Source organism: Corythoichthys intestinalis, chromosome 22 (assembly GCF_030265065.1).
Source record: "Corythoichthys intestinalis isolate RoL2023-P3 chromosome 22, ASM3026506v1, whole genome shotgun sequence".
NCBI lineage: Eukaryota > Metazoa > Chordata > Actinopteri > Syngnathiformes > Syngnathidae > Corythoichthys > Corythoichthys intestinalis.
In genome coordinates, this window is record NC_080416.1 from 12,929,333 (window position 1) to 12,945,595 (window position 16,263).

Below are 16,263 nucleotides of genomic sequence, written 5' to 3' on the forward strand. Positions count from 1 at the left end.
CGTGAGTCCGGCCGGAAAACTGCTTTCAAAAACGGCGCACAGCTCTCCAGCTCTTCATGAGTCTCTTCCGTGTACTCTTGCTTACTTCAAAAATACTGAATACTGCGCGCACTTTGAAAATGAGAGCACTACTGCCACCCACTGAGTGGATGTGCAAGTACACTTTATTCTAGTACGGCAAAAAAATATAAACAAATCACACCATATGTGTGTATCAATAGTGGCGCGCCCCACTATTTGAGAAGTACTGGGATAGTGGATAAAGAACCTCTACTAACATTTAAACAAGTTCAAGCTGTCCTTCAGTCCGTGGGTACAACAGTGTCTGAATGAAAAGGGACTCTAATGTAGGATACCCAGGAAGACCCCACTTCTGACCCAGACATAAAAAAGCCAGGCTGGAGTTTGCCAGAACATACCTGAGGAAGCCAAAAATGTTTTGGAAGACTGTTCTCTGGTCAGATGAAACAAAAGTAGAGCTTTTTGGGAAAATGCATCAACATAGAGTTAACAGGGAAAAAAACGAGGCCTTCAAAGAAAAGAACACGATCCCCACAGTCAAACATGGTGGAGGTTCCCTGATGTTTTGGGGTTGCTGTGCTACCTCAGGCACTGGACTGCTTGATCGTGTGCATGGCATTATGAAGTCTGAAGACTGCAAACAAATTTTGCAGCATAATGTAGGGGCCCAGTGTGAGAAAGCTGGGTCTTCCATCAGGACAATGACCCAAAACACATTTCAAAAAGCACTAGAAAATGGTTTGAGAGAAAGCACTGGAGACTTCTAAAGTGGCCAGCAATGAGTCCAGACCTGAATCCCATAGAACAACTGTGGAGAGATCTGAAAATGGCAGTTTGGGGAAGGCACCCTTCAAATCTCAGAGACCTGGAGCAGTTGGCCAAAGAAGAATGGTCTAAAATTTCAGCAGAGCATTGTAAGAAACTCATTGATGGATACCGGAAGCGGTTGTTCGCAGTTATTTTGTCTAAAGGTTGTGCTTCCAAATATTAGCCTGAGGGTGCCAATACTTTTGTCCAGCCCATTTTTGGAGTTTTGTGTAAAATTATCATGATTTTATTTTATTTTTTTCTACATTCCTCTTTTGTGTTTTTTCATTGCAAATAAAATAAATGAAGATATTAATATCAAAGCATTTGTAATTGTTCTTTTTCATTTTCTGGGAGAAATGGATCATTATCCAACAGAATTGCAGGGGTGCCAATACTTTTCGCCAGCAGTGTATTTTGAAATTGTAGTAATCTTTGTTTTTTTAAAAATTGTATATATATATATATTTTAGGGCTGTCAAAATTATTGCGTTAACGGTAGCTAATTTTTTTTTTTTTTTTAATTAATCATGTTAAAATATTTGACGCAATTAACACACATGCCCCACTCAAACAGATTAAAAAGACAGTACAGTGTCATGTGCACTTGTTACTTGAGTTTTTGGAGTTTTGTCGCCCTCTGCTTGGCACTTGGGTGTGACTGATTTTATGGTTTTCAGCACCATGAGATTTGGTGGTGCTGAACAATGGCGAGCTACTAGTTTATTTTTTGTTTGAAAATTTTACAAATTTGATTAAAACGAAAACATTGAGGGGTTTTAATATAAAATTTCTATAACTAGATAACTCTATAACTAGTACTAACATTTATCTTTTAAGAACTACAAGTCTTCCTATCCATGGATCGCTTAAACAGAATGTTAATAATGTTAATGCCATCTTGTTGATTTATTGTTACAATAAACAAATGCAGTACTTATGTACAGTATGTTGGATATATATATCCATCTGGTGTCTTAGCTTTCCATTCCAACAATAATTTACAGAAAAATATGGCATATTTTATAGATGGTCTGAATTGCGATTAATTGCGATTAATTAATTTTTAAGCTGTGATTAACTCGATTAAAAATTGTAATCGTTTGACAGCCCTAATATAATATATATATATATATATTATATTTTATTATATACTGTATAATATATTGTCTTGTCAGAAAATTTGGGATTTTTTTCATCAAGAAGTTTTATCGAAAAATATATTTTGAAGCAGAAATTGTATATTTTCAAAAAGAAGTAGGATTGTTTTTAAGCAACAAATTGTGTTGTAGTAAAACGTTTTGTATATTCAAAACAAAACTGATTTCTTATATTCTATTATTCATATATACAGTAAATGTTGTGCAAATATTCACATGAGAAATATGTGGATAAAATCACTTTCTTTAAAATTATTTGTAAGAGAAAAAAATTCTCAATAAAATATGTAATATTTTTCAGCTGCAAAAATATGTTCCAGTAAAATGAAAAAGGTTTTATTCTTTTTGTGTCTGTAATTCTCGAACGCTGACACGCATCCCGGAGCTCATAAAACATAACAACTCGGGCAGTCTTGACTTAAAACTACAGTATGTGCAGCTTACATATGGTGTGATTTGTTCATATTAAGCTCAACAGACTGTGTTGTTCTTTTTCTTCACGTGAAGTGCCAGAGGGCCTTGTACTCTAGCGGCGCAATAAAAGACACATTAGAGCAAAAGAGAGATTACGGTGAAAGAACAAAATAATACAAGGCCTAAAGGTTATTTTTTCTTTCCATCATGGGGGAGGAAGCAATAAATGTTTTTTTATGTGTGGGCGTGAGAAGTATGCGGTGAAGATGTTCACACCACGCGAGCCTTCCTGAATGTGGAGAGTGACACAAGGAATGCGGTGGACAAGGTCTATGGTTTGCTCTACAAATTCTCCCTAGCAACCGTTGATTACTTTTTTCTCTTGCAATATTACAAAAATTACAATCATAATATGAAAATGTTCTTTTTAAAAATGTTATTTAATGTATTGCCATTGCATTCTCACAAAATAATGTTCCCACATAATTTCAAGTTTTTTAATTATAAGATTTTTTTCCAAGGTGATAGTATTACTTACATCTGAAAATATTACTACTTTTTTCTTTTACCATTGCCACCTTTTTCACAACGACCCTGTAGTTTGCCTTTCAAATTCTGACTCGCAAAAAAATATTTTGCCTATTGTTGTAATTTTTTCTCAGAGTATTACAATTTAAAGCAACACTTGATAATTTTCAGTTTAGTCGATTTTAGCGACACCGGTGGATAAAAGGGGTAGTGTTTTGCCTTAAGGAAGACTGCGTTTCCCATGAGGACCAGCACTCACCCGCATAGTGTCGTAAAATCATGATGGTCCCCTGCAGATGGATTAAACAACACTTCTGTTTCCAGCAGTTGTGTGAAGGATGAAAAGTAATAATGTAATGAATCCAGTTGTGGCTAGACAATAGCATATGACGGTTAGCAAAGGTGAGGCTTAGAGTGGGTAACCCCCTTACCCCACCTGAACTCGTCAGCACTGACGAGTTCGGTTGGGGTTTACAGTAATCCCTCTCTACTTTGCGCATCAAACTTCGCGCCCTTAGTCCATCGTTGACTTTTCTTCAGTTAAAAAAAAAAATACAGATGAGCCGTCCCGGGTCGATCGCGTAGTTTTACTCTCCCTCCCTCTCCCTGCTCCTTGTTTGTCAGGCAGTGCACTGGAGTTGCTTATTAAAATTATCCATGATTGACAGACGTTTAATGTATGATCTCGCCACAAATGCCTGAAAGCCGAAGCTTCAAAGTGCTGCATGCGTCAATCATCGGTTAACTTGTTAAACAGTTGCTGTGGCAACCCATTGTGTGTAAGTGAGCAGCTTGAGCGGATTTGAGTGGAGTCACTCAATGAAGCATTTAATAAAGACAAGTGCTTAAACAACATTTATTTAAAAAAAAAAAAAACAAAAAAAAAAACATATATATATATATATATATATAGGCAGCTAAGATTTGTTAATATTTCAGACTATCTCTCAGGGTGCAGACAAGTAAAAAAACGTGTGGCATTTGCCAAGGCCCACAGCCTGTCAAAAGGATGGATGCTGGAAAAGTGGCAAAAGGTGGATTTTTCAGATGAATCTTTCATTTAATTACACCACAGTTGCTGCAAATATTGCAGGAGACCTACTGGATCCCGCATGGATCTGAGATTCACTCAGAAAACAGTGAAGTTTAGTGGTCTGGGGTTACATCCGGTATAAGGGTGTGCGAGAGATCTGCAGGATGAAAGGCAACATAAATAGTCTGAAATACTGTATCAACAAATCTTAGCTGCCTCTTACATTCCTAACCATTAAAAGGGACAAATTCTGCAGCAGAATGGTGCTCCATCGCATACTTCAATCTCTACCTCAAAGTTTCTCAAGGCAAAGAAGATCAAGATCCACCAGTACTGGCCAGCCCAGTCACCAGACATGAACATCATTGAGCATGTCTGGGGTTGGATGAAAGAGGAAGCATGGAAGACGAAACCCAAGAATGTTGATAAACTCTGGGAGGCATGCAAGACTGCTTTCTTTGATGTTCCTGATGACTTCATCAATTAAATTGTACGAATCCTTGCCGAAGCCCATCGAAGTCATACAAAATATTAAATTTGGATTCCACAGCACCACTACTTAATTCGCTGATGTTATGTAACATATTTTTGTATTTGAAGTACATTTTTTGTTCAATTTTCACACTACTTTCTGTAGGCGACAAAACTTCTGTCTTGCCAAAATTTGACCTTTATTCATTTATTAAATGATAAATCTTTTTTCAGTGAAACAAATATACAGTGCCCTCCATAATTATTGGCACCCCTGAAAAAGATGTGTTTTTTAGCTTCTAATATATATATATTTTTAATTCAAATAATATGGGACCTTAAAAGAGAAAATTCCGACCTTCAATACAAGTGCATTCATTCAGTGGGGAAAAAATCCCACATAAAGAAAAAAATTATTTGACATCAAATAATGTGTGTCACAATTATTAGCACCCCTGGTGTTAATACTTTGTACAACTGAGATGGCCATGGGAGGAGCTTGATTTTGTGTCTGGTGAACCATTTCTGTGTAGATTTGGCCATATGTTTAGGGTCATTGTCTTGCTGAAAGACCCAGTGACGACCCATCTTCAGCTTTCGGGCAGAGGGCAAAAGATTTTGATTTAAAATGTCCTGGTATTTCAAAGCATTCATGATGCCATGCACCCTAACAAGGTTCCCAGGGCCTTTGGAAGCAAATCAGCCCCACAGCATCACTGACCCACCCCCATACTTCACAGTGGGTATGAGGTGCTTTTCAGCATGCGCATCTTTCGTGGCACGCCAGACCCACTTAGAGTGTTTGTTGCCAAAAAGCTCAATCTTGGTCTCACACAAAAATACACACGGTCCCAGGATTCAACGGGGACCGTGTGCTTTGGTCACCAGACACAAAATCAAGCTCCTCCCATGGCCATCTCAGTCCCCAGACCTTGCTTTGTTGGCAAAAGGGGGTTGTACAAAGTATTAACACCAGGGGTGCTAATAATTGTGACACACATTATTTGATGTCAAATAATTTTTTCTTTATGTGGGATTTTTTCCCCACTGAATGAATGCACTTGTATTGAAGGTCGGAATTTTCTTTTTTTTTTCCATTAAGGTCCCATATTATTTGAAAAAAAATTATATATATATATATCAGAAGCTAAAATACACATCTTTTTGAGGGGTGCCAATAACTATGGAGGGCACAGTATTTTTGTACATTCAACATCATTTGGGAGGGTCTTAGCTTTCATATGAGCCATTTCTGAAACCCATTGAATAATTAAAAGTCAGGTTAATAGCAATTGTTTCTACTAAACTTTGAAAAGGGATCTCCACTCTTGTCCATACCGTTTCTTCATTTGTCAATTTTTTCCTCTAGAAGCATTCTGCGTTTTCCCCCTAATAACACTGAACTGTATCTCATAACAAGCCTATTTTTTAATTGTTAACGTGACGACTTCTTCCTGCATCGTTTTCTCTCCAAATTCTGCCTAGCAACAAGTGTTTATACAGCTCGGAGCCCCTTGACGATAAATAATGTATAATGAGTGTTGTCTTTGCAAGAAGAGAGAGAGAATCAGTCATTTGTTGGTTGAAGTCGCCCCATTTTCTCCCATGTAAAAAGACCACTAAGAAACAAGCTGAAGGATGCTTAAAAATGGGGGCGGGGGTATCATTCCTTGTTCCTTCCTTGGAAAAGTCTTCTCCATTGGGGGCGTGCGTCGCGTGCGCCTCCCTTGACAAAGCAGGAGGTCAAAGCGCTGCCACTCACGCTGATGTAAAAAAGGAGAACGGAATAAGAAAGGAAGCGGTTGACGAGAATCCAAATGAATGTGCGGTAGACACACTGTCAAACTGGGCTGGTGTGTGTATTACCTGCTAATTGAAATGCAATGAGGTGTGAAACAACCCTTTAAAAGCCTATCACACTGTGTGTCGTGTGAGAGTGCGTGTGTGCAATGCACAACAACGCTTTTTGTGCCTGCAAGAGACGGTTGTGTACCTGTTTGCTCATAAACAAGCAACAAATGGTTGCTAGCAGTGCATTATGGGTTTTTATTGATATAACATTACAGGGGATGGGTAATGTTTTTCTATAGTTGAAATGGTATTGCAGTATTCTGATTATTCGTATGTTACTTTGAAAGTTCTGACTTTACTCGCTACGACATGAATGATTAAAGTGGCGAGCGCACATGGGAGCGAGTATGAACAATTTAAAGCCACGGCCTTCTCGGGGCTGAAAGGTCAAGCGTCGTGGGAAAATGGGAATTAGCATATTTAAATGCTTCTAGGCAATAAATAATATATGTTTCTTGTCGTCTTTTTTTCTTTTTCGTCATCGTTCTACAATGAAGTCGTTTAATGCTTAAGTAAAACAGTTCACATAGTGGTTTAATGTTTTTTTTTTTCTTGCATAATTTACACATTTTTTTAAATGAAATAATTTATATCAAAGTATTATGACTTTAAATTACAACTTCTTTTTTTTTTAAACCCCAGAATAATAAAAAAAGAAAAAAGAAAAAAAATTACATTTTCTTTCCCATCATAAGATTGCGGTCTGGATTGTGCAAATGTATTACAGTGGTGTGAAAAAGTATCTGAACCTTTTGGAATTTCTCACATTTTTCATAAAATCACCTTCAAATGTCATCTGATCTTTGTCAAAATCACACAAATGAAAAAACAGTGTCTGCTTTAACTAAAACTACCCAAACTTGATTGGGACCACACAAAGTCATGTGTGAAGGAAAAATGGAACAGCTCACCAACATCAACATCTCATCCCCACCGTGAAGGATGGGGATGAGAGGAGGGAGTATCATGATTTGGGGCTGTTTTGCTGCTTCAGGGCCTTGACAACTTGTAATCATTAATGGAAGAATGCATTCAAAAGTTTATCAGGATGTTTTGCAGGAAAACCTGAGGCCGTCTGTCAGACAGTTGAAGCTAAAAAGAGGATGGATACTGCAACAAGATAACTATCCAAAACACAGAAGTAAATCAACTTCAGAATGGTTTCAGAAGAACAAAATACACGTTCTGGAGTGGCCAAGTCAAAGTCCAGACTTGAACCCCATTAAGATGCTGTGGCATTACCTAAAGACATTGATTCATGCCAGACATCCCAGGAATCTGACTGAAGTACAGCAGTTTTGTAGAAAAAAAATGGGCCAAGATTAGTCCTGATCAATGTGCCAGAGTAATCTGCAGCTACAGGAAGCGCCTGGTTGAAGTTATTGCCGCCAAAGGGGGGGGTTACAAAACATTAAATGTGATGGTTCACTTACTTATTTTTGCCCCCTTATGTCATTTTTTGCATACTATCCTCATTAAAATATGAAAACCTATAAATGTTTGGATGGTTTTAGTTAAAGCAGACACTGTTTTTTCATCTGTGTGGTTTTGATCAGATCACATTTGATGGTGATTTTATGCAGAAAAGGTTCAGACCACTGTAATTCATTTGGATATTTCTGCTTTTTCTAGTGAGTGTTTAGTGTCCGGTACGAGACAAAAGAACCAGTTGCGTATCGCGGACGCAGGATTTGATTGTTGTTTGCAGGCAAAGAAAACAATCGGGTTGGAGACTGACGTCGTCGGGAACAGCAGGATAGGCATAGTGGGTCAAGCGGTAATGGACGGTCGACATGCAGGAGTGTGCTGGGTCGCTGACGACCTGACACTGAATGTTATGAGTCTTATATACAGTACACAGTTGGTCACTGTCCATGATCTTGTTCTCAGTTGTTCTATGTGACATGTTTGTGCTCTCAGTTGTTCTTTGTGATGCATTAAGGAGCACACTGTCTTTGTGACGCATGAGTGTGATGGAATATGCTGACAATTAGTAGAGAAGGGCCAGGCACATGACAGTTTCGTATCTTTGCTCAGCCTTTTTTCTTTTAAAAATGATCTTTTCTCGTAAAATGTTCAATGAAATAACATTTTCCTACATTAACTCTTTCAGTGCTACTGACAATGATGTGATTCTTTTCATCCTTCTGCTGTGAATTTAAATGAATTCATCACGAGGGGGTGGCATGAATGTTCATTCACTGCCAACCTCAAATGGATTGGACATATAGTGCTGTCAATGGCAGCCAATAAGTTAAAATGTTTTCATATGAGAAATAGTGGGGGGGGGTTAAAATTTCACTTGTAAATAAATTTAGTAATATTACAAGATATAAAAAGCTGACCTTTTCTCACAACAACAACATTGCAACTTCATTTTCATTATGTGCTGTATTCTTAAGTTGTTCTCTTCATATTTTTGTTCTTGTGCTATATTCCAAATTAATTCTTATTATTCTCAAATTAGACCTAGGCCAATCGTATTGATATACTGTATTTTCAATAGATAAAAACTGCTAATATCATGTAGCATTTTCTTATGTTGTGTGTGTAATAAATATATATTGCTACAGTATATACCAGGGGTGTCCAAACTTTTTGCAAAGGGGGCCAGATTTGGCGTGGTAAAAATGTGGGGGGCCGACCTTGGCTGACGTCCTTTACGTAGAACAATATATTTAAGCAAAATTTAGCAAGCCATTCAGTGTGTCACATTTGCTTTATTATTTTTTTAATGAATAATTTCAACAATCTCGCAACTAGCCTTTGCGGCGTTCTGTTCCGACTCTCGGGCTCTTGCAAAATACTACTGCTGTGAAATTAAACTAGCTTCAGGTTGCGTCAATTTCTCGCTGCGTATCTTTCCTGTAATCTTGTCGTACATGTCAGCGTGTCTTGTTTGGTAATTTCGCCTCACATTGAAATCTTTAAAAACTGCGACTGTCTCTTTGCAAATGAGGCAAGACACAGTTGTTGCGTATTTTAGTGAAGAAATAGTCCAATTTCCACCTATCCTTGAAGCGTCGGCCGTCACAGTCAACTTTTTTTTGTTGATTGTCGCCATTTTAGAAAATTGGAAGTAAAGGGTCACACGGAGTAATGTTGCTTAGCTCTTAAATACCTGCAACATGATGCAATTATCAGAGAATCCCAAAATTTGGAAAATAAGGTCCTAATGAAACCTTTTTTTCAAATTTGTGAAAAGAAAAGTCAAAATTAATATGTGTAATAAGCACTCTAATATCTATAACCCATGCTAAATAATGTTTTTTTCTTATGGAACCTGCAGATGCATGTGTTGACTTGCATCCATCATTTATTATTATTATTTTTTTTCAAAAAAGAAATGTCAAAATTCTAAATAACTCTGAAAATCATGAAATTTTAGGTTTATCAAATGTGATACATTTGGCAATGAAGGGTTAAAGTGCTGCTGCCTTTTAGTGGGTAAATGAGGAGCAGCATTTCGTGTGTAAGCTACTTCATACAGTTGTGGTCAAAAGTTTACATACACTTGTGAAGAACATAATGTCATGGCTCTGGTTTCCAATTATTTCTACAACTCGGATTTTTCTCTGATAGAGTGATTGGAACAGATACTTCTTTGTCACAAAAAACATTCATGAAGTTTGGTTCTTTTATGACTTTATTATGGGTGAACAGAAAAAAGTGATCAAATCTGCTGGGTCAAAAATATACATACAGCAGCGCTAATATTTGGTAACATGTCCCTTGGCCATTTTCACTTCAATTAGGCGCTTTTGGTAGCCATCCACAAGCTTCTGGTTGAATCTTTGACCACTCCTCTTGACAGAATTGGTGCAGTTCAGTTAAATTTGATGGCTTTCTGACATGGACTTGTTACATCAGCATTGTCCACAAGTTCTCAATGGGGTTTATGTCAGGACATTGGGAAGGCCATTCGAAAACCTTAATTCTAGCCTGATTTAGCCATTCCATTACCACTTTTGATGTGTGTTTGGGGTCATTGTCCTGTTGGAACACCCAACTGCGCCCAAGACCCAATCTTCGGGCTGATGACGTTAGGTTATCTTGAAGAATTTGAAGCTAATCCTCCTTCTTCATTATCCCATTTACTCTCTGTAAAGCACCAGTTCCATTGGCAGCAAAACAGCCCCACAGCATAATACTACTACCACCACCGTGCTTGACGGTAGGCATGGTGTACTTGGGGTTAAAGGCCTCACCTTTTCTCCTCCAAACATATTGCTGGGCATTGTGGCCAAACAGCTCGATTTTTGTTTTGTCTGACCACAGAACTTTCCTCCAGAAGGTCTTATCTTTGTCCATGTGATCAGCAGCAAACTTCAGTCGAACCTTAAGGTGCCGCTATTGGAGCAAGGGCTTCCTTCTTGCACGGCAGCTCTCAGTCCATGGAGATGCAAAACACGCTTGACTGTGGACACTGACACCTGTGTTCCAGCAGCTTCTAATTCTTGGCAGATCTGCTTTTTGGTGATTCTCGGTTGAATCTTCACCCTCCTGACCAATTTTCTTTCAGCAGCGGGTGATTGCTTGCTTTTTCATCCTGATCGTGGCAGTGACAAAACAGTGCTGTGCACTTTATACTTACATACAATTGTTTACACTGTTGCTCCTGGGACCTGCAGCTGCTTTGAAAAGGCTCCAAGTGACTTTCCTGACTTGTTCAAGTAAATGTTTCGCTTTTTCAGATCCATGTATGTATATTTTTGACCCAGCAGATTTGATCACTTTTTCTGTTAACCCATAATAAAGTCATAAAAGAACCAAACTTCATGAATGTTTTTTGTGACAAAGAAGTATCTGTTCCCATTACTCTATCGGAGAAAAATCAGAGTTGTAGAAATAACTGGAAACTCAAGAGAGCCATGACATTATGTTCTTCACAAGTGTATGTAAACTTTTGACCACAACTGTATACAGACAAAGAGAGGGAGATGACGATAAATAGATACATGCATATGTAAGCATTATGGTGATCCAGAGAAGCTTTAATAACCAAACCATGTTTTATGTTGAAACTATCTTTTATTATTAATAAGGAAGTGAAAGAAAGAAAAAAAAATGCCCAGTGTTGTTTTTGTGCTTTCCAATGGAGGTCCCGGTATAATGCCTCCCTCAGAGAAAGAAGTAGGAAGCTCTGGAACTTCATCATCATCATCACTCCATACAGTACAAGTCTATAGAAATAATCCATCAGTCCATTCAGTGCTTATTTACAAGACTTGGAAATATTGAATATCTAGAAAAAGATGCGACCGTTGTGTGTTAAAGTTCATTAGTTTGACATTATCATATTTTCTAATAGAAAAATCCGACTGCGGTTCTTATTCCTACAAACAAGGCGTCGTCTACCTGAATCTCTAAACGCTTTTGTTGTGCTACTCACGTTAAAAAAAAACAGAAAATAAAAAAAAGTTTCAAGAAGTTACAATTTTTAAGAGGATCAAGAAGTGCTTTCCTTAGAAGAATAGTTGAACTAGCTCGTGGCTATAGTAGACTACAGCGGTGTCGTCTAAAAGTGTTTTGCTGGGGCTCTCTGGTGCTGAAACATTGACCGCAAGTCAAATGATTGGTCGCTATTCAAATAGAAATAAGCTTGTTTTTGGTGTAGCGGGACAAAATGTTCATATCGCTAACTTGCCATAACCAGTGTTGTTTTAGTCAACGGTGATGATAACGAAAATATTTCGTCAACGAACAAATTTTTCATGACAATGAAGAGATGATATCGAGCTTGGGAGTCTAAAACATAACAAGACAAATGCCAGAGACGAAACGAAATGCGCCATAGTTTCCGTCACATTTTCACAATGCGACATCGTAGCAGTGTTTGGTTGTGTCACTCCTGTGATGTGCTGCACTCCCCAACTCACCAGTGTGCTCTCCAGGCTTGCTTGTTTTGAAACACACACAGTAAGATTTGTTTTCTTATCTTGGCAAGAGAGAATATGCAATGTTGCTTTAGCCTTTAGAAGTCTGCGCTGAGCGATCATCACAGACTAAATGTCATTTGTAGCGTTAGTATAGCATTCATGTTCTTGTTAGCATTAGGCTAATGCTAACGGCGAGCATCCTTTTAAACTTTTTTACATACAGTTCGTGGGTTCTAGGTGGGTATAATTAATTGAAAATAATGTGCTGTTTTCCTGCCGAGTGTGTATTACCACCAAGTTGTTGTTGTCCTGTGGATGCTACAATATGTGCTCGTCTGTCAATGTTCATTCGAAATTGTCGGAGAATTTATTTATTTTTGGACTAAAACTTTTTAATCTTACAGACGAAAACATTTTTGAATAAGTGTCGACTAAAACAAAAACAAATAGATGAAATTGGATTGAGTTTTAAGACAAAAACATATTGAAATGGCTAAAACATGACTATTATTAGACTAATAAGTATTATTGTCCAAAAGACTAAGATGAGAATTAAAAATTCTGCCAAAAACGAAACTGTCCATAACTTTGTTTTTGTCACAAGATTGACTTTTTTCATAATATTACAACTTTATCAATCTTTATTTCTCATAATAGTGTGGCTTTTTATTATTTATAACTCATGTTTGTATCAGAATTACCGTAATTTTCGGACTATAAGCCGCTACTTTTTTTCCCTTCATTTTGAATCCTGCGGCTTATAGTCCAGTGCAGTTTATTTGTTAATTTATTTGACTCAATAGGCAACACGTCTCCGAGCATGCATTGCAGCGTTACATATGTAAACAGCAATCAAAATTCCTGTTCTGTGCTAATTTTTTCTTCAGTTACTGTTCCATTTGTTTCATTAATTGCTTGTTATGGTAATTGGTAACACTTTATTTGACAGCGGCATCATAAGACTTTCATAAGACTGAATGCTTATGACAGATGTCATTAAGTGTCATCCGGCAAATTATGTTTCTAACTCTATTTACACTCATTCAAAAGTGGAATAATTTGCCGGATAACACTAGATGACATCTGTTACAAGCATTTATTAATGTTTATGACAGTGTCATGTCATAGTTATGATTGAGTGATGACAGTCTTATGCCACCACTGTCAAATAAAGTGTTACCAAATACCATAACTAGCAATTAATGAAACAACTGGAACAGTAACTGAAGAAATAATTAGCACAGAACAGGAATTTTGATTGCTGTTTACATATGTAACGCTGCAATGCATGCTCGGAGACGTGTTGCCTATTGAGTCAAATAAATTAACAAATAAACTGCACTGGACTATAAGCCGCAGGATTCAAAATGAAGGAAAAAGTAGCGGCTTATAGTCCGAAAATTACGGTAATTCTGACACAAATATGACTTGTTAATAACAAAAAGTCATACTATTACGAGGAATAAAGATTGGTAAAGTTGGAATATTATGAAAAAAAAGCCTTGTGACAAAAACAAAATTATGGCCATTTTTTTTTTTTGGTCTTTTGTCTTTTGTCCAATAATAGTTATTCGTCATACTATAGTCATATGTTAGTCATTTCAATATATTTTTGTCTTAAAACTCAATCCGATTTCATCTATTTATTTTTCTTTTAGTCGACGTTTATTCAAAAATGTTTTCGTCTGTAAAATTTAAAAAAATTATTCCAAAAAATAAATAAATAAAGTCTCCAACAATTTCGAATGAACATTGACGGACGAGCAAAGATTGTAGCATCTACAAGGACAACAACTTGGTGGTAATACACACTCGGCAGGAAAACAGTACAGCACAGAATAGGAATTTTGATTGTTATTTACATCTGTAGTGCAGCAATGCATACTAGGAGGCATATTGAGCAACAACAGTGTTGACAGCAGGTGGCAGCAGAGGTTGACTATCTCCCCGAAGCAAGCAGCAGTGGCCAAATGAAGCTTCTTGAAGCAATGAAACTTTGCAGCCAATTGGTTCAAAGCTTCATGATGGTTCATTTGGTCTTATGACAGTCATATGATGCTGCTTTTAAAAAAAAAGTCTTACCGGTTAATATCTTTTGGTGTAAATATCCTATAATACAGTTAGGAGAGCTGCGGTTTATAGTCCAGTGCGGCTTATCTATGAACAAATGCCGTTTTCTTAACAAATTTGGTGGGTGGCGGCTTATAGCCAGTTGCGCTTTATAGTGCGGAAATTACGGAAGTCTTTTAGAGCCTTAATTTTTGTGTCATTTTTGTTCCAGCACCAGAGGCTTAACGGTAGTACTTTCTACGTTCTTCTACTTATACTTTTCGAATAACACAAGGCAGGCAGTGCATAAAAAGCATGTACAAAAAAGGAAAAAGCCCTCCTGTCCGTAACTCATGCATAACGTGTCCATAATCGATCGCCTCAGCGGAGAAGGCCTCAAATGTATCACAGCAGTCTCTCTGTGTGTGTGAGACCATGTAATGAAAATATATAGATATATATACTGTTGATATAGCCTCCATGGTTTGCAAACTCCCTGATATTTCATCATGTCTCATCACTACACGTACAGTAACAGAAAATATGACAAACAAATTCGTTATTGCTTGATCAGGTGTGAAAAAAAAACATAAAATGCTGTTGGTTTTTTTTGGCAACAAATTAAAATATTCATAAAACTGGCATAGTTTTTCATTTTTAGGCTGTTGTGTTCATTTTTTTTTGCATGCAGTTCATTATTAAAATGACATAAAAAGAATAAATAAAGGCAAAACAAGTTCGAAAGTGTTAAATGCTTTGGCATTTTTTCCCCAAAAGAAGCTGGAAAAAATCTTCACTTAAAGTGCAAATTAATGGCGTAAAAACATAAATAAATAAATAACACATAAAAGTGGAATACTGTGGTGACACATAAAAAAATCTTTTTACAAAGTTCCTTTAAAAGTTAGGCCTTGACATTTTGAATGTCTTCACTAACACTGGCAGCTAAGAGATACTGTTTTTAATCTAAATATTGAGTATATTGCCTTACTAATAATGTGTACCGTATATAAATCCATGATAAAAACAGAAGACGTACATTTTACAATTAAACAGACCCATTTTGGGTTCCGATCCACAGTTTAGGAACCCTCCTTTCAACGTAAATGAAATAAAAAAATACCCTGGTGGTTTTCTTGTGTTGTCTGCTTGACTGGCTCGTATTCGGGTTTATCGTTTTTCCGATGCCGTTTGTGCTTGCTTATGGTAATGAATGATAAATGATCATGTTTCAGTGCCATTGACGGCGATAGATGTAGGGCTGCAGCTATCGATCATTTTAGTAGTCGATTAATCTATCAACTAGTTAGTTCAAATAAACAGGTAATAATCGTTGCAGAATCAATTTCAGGTGATGTAAAACCAAAGCTTGCTAAGAAAAGAGCATTAAATACGAAGACAAAATCAAAATTTTCTTCAAACTATGCAGGATTGCACTTTCATTTAAAAATAAATTTATGAAAAAAAAAGTTACTTCAATAAAAAAAAAAAATCGCTTCAATTAAAATATATATTTTCAATAAAAAAAGTCACTTCAATCAAAAAAATGTGTTGGAATACAAAAATAAATTTGAAAGTCAAAAAAATGCATCTCAAAACTATTTTTCTTTGATTTTTTTTGTTGTTGCTGTTGGATTGAAGTCAAGTTTTTTTATTGAAACAACTTTTTTGATTAAATTAATGTAGTTTTGCATTAGGTCCAAATTTTGGCAAGGGCATTTGTGTCTTTATTCAATCAAAAAATAAATTGCTTCACAACAAAAAAAAAAAACATTCAAAAGAAAAATCACTTCAATAAATTAAAAAAAAAAAAAAATCAATCATAGAAAAAAAGTTTTTGAATGCAAATAAAATATTTGAGACTCAGAAATTTGCATTTGAAAACTATTTTTCTTTGATTGTTTTTTTTTTTGTGATTGAAGTCAAATTTTTTTTTTTTTTTTTTTGATTGAAACAACTTTTTTGATTGAAGACATGTAGTTTTGCATTTGGGCCACATTTTGGCACGGGCATTTGTGTCGTTATTATTCAATCAAAAAATAAGTTGCTT

General features: G+C 36.5%; 1 protein-coding gene across 1 annotated transcript in view; it reads left to right on the forward strand.

Moving 5' to 3' along the window:
- zgc:63863 (uncharacterized protein LOC393372 homolog) overlaps nt 1-16,263 on the forward strand; it is a 158,742-nt gene that overhangs the window by 62,021 nt on the left and 80,458 nt on the right. The window lies entirely within an intron of this gene.